We start from the raw sequence: 6,939 nt of genomic DNA on the forward strand, positions 1-6,939 counted from the left end.
CAACAAACCATAAATATCTCATCTTGTGCAATTCGTTGATTTTTAAAGAGAAAATTATCAGTGGAAAGGTGTGCTGCCAAACATACACAAATCCACATGCATAAACAGATATTATGCGTGCATAAACCCATATGTAAATCCAGTGAAATAATCTGATATTAATCACATGGTTCATGGTTGCACAAGTGAAGTTGCTCCAGTCCCTGCAAGAGAGCTTCTTCGACCTTTGCAAAGAATGCTGAAGATCATATATTCTCACAACTTGCTGAGCACTAATTATCATGACAGGAGTCTTAACATAAAAAAAACGATACATCTCTCAAAATGGTCCATCGCTTCTTGAACAAACCAAATGTCCTTTCAATCACATTTTGAGCAATTGAATGTCAAAGGTTGAATAACTGTTTAAAATTTTGAGACTTGTTCCCATTAGCAGACCACTCACTAAGATGATATCCAACTCCCCTATATGGAGCTAAGAAACCAGGGCTACTTGCATAACCCGCATCAACAAGAAAGTACTTTGCTTGTAATGTTGGACAACAAATTGTTACTCATTTATAGTTAAAAGGAAAAAAAACACTCGATATCTAATTGTCACATACCCTTGGGAACAATTAATGGATCTGGATAAGGTAGTGACTCCCTAATTTTATGATAGCACGTAGAACTATATTAAAGTATTGACTAACTGCCTCACCTGATCTTATGAAATTAAAATTGACAGTGTGATTCTTAAAGTTGTGAGCAAAACATAGAGCAGCATTGCAACTACTTCAACAATAATATTTCTAGTATCCCTCTAGTATCCCTCAACCCACAATGCTCTCTTAAATTTGTACATAAAACAGTAAAACAATTATTGAGTCGAAGTTGCTCTACACAAACTCTGTTGATCACCAAGAAAACAAAAACCAATTTGAAGCTGCTTTTAGTACATGACTGGTTCCTGCAAATTGATACCAACAAGATCAGGGTTTATGTTGATAAGTTGATCGGTTTATAAACTAGTAATTAGTGATAATTACATGTATAAGATGATTTTCAAGCCACACAAGAAAAGACTAATAGTATAGAAATAAGTAGGTTATTGTTGTGTCCACATGAAATTATATTAGAGGTCCATAATCATTCTAACTAGTTTCAGCACAACTTAGCTTTAGCTATAGATCAATTTAAACACAATGGGATAGTTATCATAGATAGTAAGTAAACGGTGACTAACAATAAGATTCATGTTATAGACTTATTGACTGATCATCATCAATTTCTAGTTTATAATATTACTCACTTGTAGCATACTTAATAAAGTTAGTGGTGCGCCTACAATTAAGACATATTGTGTCAAAATATATGTGTTAGGTGATATTTATCATAAGGGCTCTTTTTTTAATATAATAACTATGTTGTGGCATCAAAAAACTAAAACCAGAGGTCACTAATTGAATTAGTAATGCACTAACATGTGATTAAATCACTTATGGCTCAAAGATTAAAATCTTTCTTTTTTGTTAAAAGAAAATTAAAGCATGTAATTGTTGATCCCTGCTTGAAAAACTACATTAAGAGCAGATAAACTGGTTCGACTAACGGCCAAGCTTTTGGAGGCTATTCTTAAACAAAACATGTTAGTCCTACAATCACGGTAGAAAGTGCTAAGGTGCTTTAAGTTGACCAGATTCAATTTGCTGAAGTTGTAGATCTCACAGCTAGGATACATAGAACAGAGTTAATTCTTTGCTTAGTTGAGTCAACGATCAACTTGAGTCAAAGATATTTTAGCCCATCTATATTGTTAAACCTTTCTGTTTACCACACAAAATTACTTAGAAATGAGGATTTAGATTTAGCCATACTAGATATGTGTGAACAAGAATAAAAATCTGAAACTTTTAAGCAATTGACTGTGGCCATCATATTAAACCACCATATTGTTAACATAAGTTAGAGAGTAATGATTTTAAACTTTATCATAGAAAAGGAAAATGTGTCAGCAATCAACTTGATTCCATAATCAATTGACTAATTCCCTTTTATATGTTAGTTGATTGTTGTTAAAAGTTATGCCCAAAAGTAATCATGTGCATGTGGTGAGTATGCAAAGAAGAAATTGTGGTCTTGTTGAGAACAATCACACCACAGCTTATTTGAATCCATCAACTGTGACAAATACAAGTTCATTAACTTGACTAAAATTGCATCCACTACTAAAGACTTCAGCAGAAGTAGTAATTAAATCACCGGAATGCAGCTTTAGGATGAAATAAGTTCCCTTGTTGAATGTCAATAACCTCAATTTTCTTTACTCCATTTTCTTTCTGTCGGTAGATTCTTTCTTTCTCCATTTCCCCCCTCCTTTTGTGCATTTTAGATTCTTTATTTCTTCCTCCTTTTGTACTTTTAGAATCCATTAAATTTAAGCGCTAATTGAGTACTAAACTTTATATTGAATTTTGGGAAAATGTATATATCACGTTTCAAACCTTGTCTAAAGTCTGAACTTATTTTATCAAGGGATACAGAGTATTTATCTTTGAGTTGCATATGCAAAAAGCTGGAGTTGAATAGACCACAAACCTCCAGGATGTGATGCAACTTGCCGTCTATCCTTGTTTTGCTCATCATCCTCAAGAATAACAGCTTTATTATCTCCTAGAGCTGACATTAAGTTGACACCACAAAATTAAGACATGGACTTCTTTACTATATAGTATATTAGGAACAAAAATTGCATGATAACAAGGTTGTACGTAGGGCTTACGCTTTAAAAATGTCAATACTTCAATAAAAAGAAGATTGAACATGCTGCTCATACACCAATCCAGTACCAAGTTTCTATAAAAAATAGACCTCCGTCCTTAACAAGGGTCTTTCCAACTGTAGGTTCTGAGCCATTGCTGGGCTGTAAAACCAAAGTCAAGAACCATTACTAGAATTAATATCTGGCACTCAAGGGTTAGGCAGTGCTTTGTAAGAAAACGTCAAATTTCAGTGCAAATTCTTAGGAGATATTACCTTCAACACTGAAGAACCCAATTCGAGAAAATTAGGTAGGGGTAAGGAGAGAGCACTCAGATTAGTCTTGCGATTGGCAAGGTGATAGGTGGATGCGTGGCAGGAGAGGCGAAGGGAAGAGGGATGGCAGAAACAAAGAGCGATAGGGGAAACGATGGTGGAAGCGGCAAAATGTTAGGGCGGAGGTAGAAGCGATGGTGGAGAGCAGGAACACTTGCGGGTGAGAAAAAATGGTGAATTAGAATAGGAGAGAGGGATGCTTGTATATTTGACCCGCTTTTAATTTTTTACCCATGTTAGATCCGCGTGTATATCCATTTCTTAGAGTTTAGTTGTGGAATTGGAATTAGAATTCTTTTGGTCCAGTAAAGAATTCAATTCATGGAATTGGACCCCCATAGAATTCAAATTGAATTCTAATTCTTTAAGTGAAGCAGAATCCAAACAACAGAATTGGAATTGGAGCCCCAATTCCAATTCTAAACCCCAATTCTATGGGGAACCAAACATACCCTCAGCAGATTTTATACAATCCTTCTGCCCAGTGCTTCACAAGCATATACAGGAAGATGCACTTCTGTAACATTTTTTCTACAGTACAGTTAAGAGTAACGCATACTAAGGTTCATCTGTCAGAAGAAATAGCCGAATGATCCAACGCTTTCTTTTTCTTTTTCTTTTTTGAATTCTTTATAGGAAATAAAGCCTGTGAAGAATTCATATATATATATATCCGATCGAAGTCTTTTGTTTTCTAACCTTAAACCTGTTAATCCAGAGAAGTCACAAAAGACATTTAACAATTCTCCTACCAAAAGTTTCAATTAGAGGTATTCTCCAAAGAGGAAGAATTGCGGTGATTTCAGTATTCATCTAGTATAAGTAACGGTGTGTAGAAACGATAAGATCAGTGTTAAGTTTTGTTACTCATCTAAATTGAGAAAACAGGATTGTGATTTCACTACATCTTCTGAAGAAGTCTCAAAACAAACCTCTTTTCTGTACTGTTTTTTCCGCTTCTTTGCAGAGGTCAGGAGTTTTTTCAAGAGTTATTGTATGACCAGGGAGCAAACCAAATAAGTGTGACAGATTCCTATGATGAACCTGAGGATCCTGGAAGTCCTGTGCCTGTCATGGAAATGATAATTGAACAGATTCAATATGTTCTTTTTGCCAAAATGAAACCAGTCTAGCCACTTGTTTATCCTTTCAGCATAATCTTGGGAAATCTTCCAAAAAAATAAGTGATTAAGAGGATAACAAACCCATTCCATGATGGTTCCATCCATAGAAATCTTGGTTGGATAAAGATGTTGCTGAGCTTCATAAACTCTTTCAATCAGTTCATCTTCACTTTTGTTTAACACCTATTGACAAGTGTAGCTAGTGCATCCGCAGCAGAAACAATGGAAGAGAAAACTTCTCTAATAATTGCCATGTCCATGGTTGAAGTCTTGCTCACACTGGCAGGCTTACAGTCAGGTGTAGTAACATTATGCTCACACTGGCGAGGTGGACGGATTGGTTTCCAGATAACCGTCGTGGCCTTCAATCAACCAGTCCAATAAGAAAGCAAGACATTCTTCCACCAAAGGATGTGCCTTGGAATGCATTGGGAATCAGAAGATGAAGATGATGCCAACAACACGACAATGGCCCAATCGCAACCCTCAACCTGAAGTTTCTTGTCATCTAAAACATGTAATCCACCCAAATTACCACTACTCTGTATATCAAGAACAGCTGAGAACTGAATTCCTCTAGGATGGTCATCATCTTCAATTGATTGAGGTGCAATTCTTTTGCCAGGACAACTTCCCCGCATAACAATCTGACCTTTTCCCTTTACATATGAATGGTGATGTAATTTGTGTTGCGGAAAAAAGCTCTACCAAATTAAGGTATAACAAGTAAATTATTGTACCTAAAATTACAAAATGGTAATTCCCAGGAAATATTTCGTGAGACACACTGGCCTGCTTAAGTACTAATTTCCTAGACAGAATCACCTATATATGCAATTAATTGCACAATAATTGACTACAAATATACCTACAAATATAGCTACTAAATAGACACTAGAACACCAGAATTTAATGAGGTTCGGCTAATTTGTCTACGTTCTCGGACACCACTGACAACTTAATATTTCATTAGAAGAAATATTACAAAGAGAGAGAATGAAACAAGTTATAATTCTCTTGTTTGGTATATTTTATCCTATCAAAAGATCATTCTATTTATAATTTACAAATGAGAGAATTCCTAACAAAACTAACGATGTGGAATGTAGAGTTTGTGCACAATTGTCAACAATTGTAGCTTTGCACAATTGACAATTGTGGCTATTGAGCCAATAAGTCAACAATTTGCTATCCAGGGACACCGTGAAAATCAAACACCCTGGTTTGCTTGCAGATATCTTTACTACTTTCACTTGATCTGGATTAGAGATGAAATGTTCCCGTGTAAATTCTACTTCACCTACTGAATACTTTACTGTTACTGTTGCAGTATCCAAGTTCAGGTCCCTGTGGTACGAATCTTTGTCATATTTAGGACGGGAATTCATCAAACTCTATCTTGACATCTCCCTGGGGTAGGTATGCCTTCATCACCACATGGAATGTAAAAAGCTATTCATGAAACTAGGCAGAAATTTCAAGTCACTAAAAACCCCTCTTGCATCTCCCAAATCAACAACTTTCTGACCCTAATCAGCATCTCCCATATCATCATGTATCTGATTTAACCTTAAGATTAAAGAACCCCAAAGGAACCCGGCTTCTTCAGTTCTTAATCCCATTTAACCTTTTAATTAAGTTTTGAAACAGTATTTTGACTATCAAACCAACATCCAAACAAAGCTTAATTAGGTCCCGAAATGAACTGGATAGCAACGAAAAACCTTTGTTTAACAAAAAGAAAAAAGAAATATGAAGCTAGAATAGATAGTCATGGTAAAAGCTTTAAGCAGTAAGATTTGGATTCGAGGCTGGAATTTAAGCAGTCAGAATTGTCGACAAACAGGGCAATAAAAAAGAAAGGTTAAAGCTGATCAAAGGAAAACAAAACAGTGAAGGAGAAGGGCAAATGCTTATTAGTCAAGATATATTTACTTGGGCAACGTGGAAATTAATAACATGTTGCATCTGCAATTAATGCATTAAAGTCTTGAAGAACCCTAAACCGATGTATTATGTAATAACTTTTCTTAAGCAATAATTTGTCTTCTAACGACTGAGAAAAACTGTTCATTATTTAGTATATCAAATGCTCATGAATTTCACTAAAATAAATATCATAAAACAATTTGCATGCTCATTTTCAAATACAAGTGCAGTCTCCATCATCTAGGCATTGTTGACCTTTTAAATAAATTAAAAAGGTTTAGCTAAAATTTCAAGTTGCCTAATTTTTAAATGTTTAAGGCTATCGACATCATTTTCAACAAAATTAGGCCTATAAACGGGTCGAATCTGACCAATTGATACTACTTCATATCTGGGTCAAATATTTGATTCGCAGAATTGATTCAATACGAAGCATTTTTAGTATGTCTAATCTTTTAAATCCAACAAATTTTATTAGTAAAATATTAAGGAAAAAAAATTCAACCATTGGTTGAATATTACGACTTTCTTATTTTAGGGAGATAGTTATTAGCTATAACTTATAATGATATATATTATGTATTTATATAGATGTTTATGTTATTCAGATGTGCCTATAGAATGACCCGAAACTCATAAATCCATATCCTAACCATTTATGGAAATGGCTTAATTGAATCCGGGTAATTGGATGTTTGATCCGGGAAAATGGCTGTATCCGGGCCCGGATCCAATCCATTCACAGCCTAAACAAATCCCCCTTGAGGGATTGATCGGGTCCCGATCCATTCATAACATATTGGATATCGGC

General features: G+C 35.0%; 1 long non-coding RNA gene across 2 annotated transcripts; it reads right to left on the reverse strand.

Moving 5' to 3' along the window:
- Positions 1-565: 565 nt before the first annotated feature.
- Positions 566-3,276, reverse strand: LOC140011491 (uncharacterized). Of its 2 annotated transcripts, none has more exons than XR_011818672.1 (4): positions 3,016-3,276; positions 2,762-2,902; positions 2,578-2,658; positions 566-949 (listed from the first exon to the last, which is right to left on the reverse strand). It is a non-coding gene; the product is annotated as an uncharacterized lncRNA (long non-coding RNA). The 2 variants fall into 2 exon arrangements; XR_011818671.1 differs by lacking the exon at positions 566-949 and adding an exon at positions 1,996-2,160.
- Between the last annotated feature and the right edge of the window lie 3,663 nt (positions 3,277-6,939).

This window comes from Coffea arabica, chromosome 7e (genome assembly GCF_036785885.1).
Source record: "Coffea arabica cultivar ET-39 chromosome 7e, Coffea Arabica ET-39 HiFi, whole genome shotgun sequence".
In the NCBI taxonomy this organism is placed as follows: domain Eukaryota; kingdom Viridiplantae; phylum Streptophyta; class Magnoliopsida; order Gentianales; family Rubiaceae; genus Coffea; species Coffea arabica.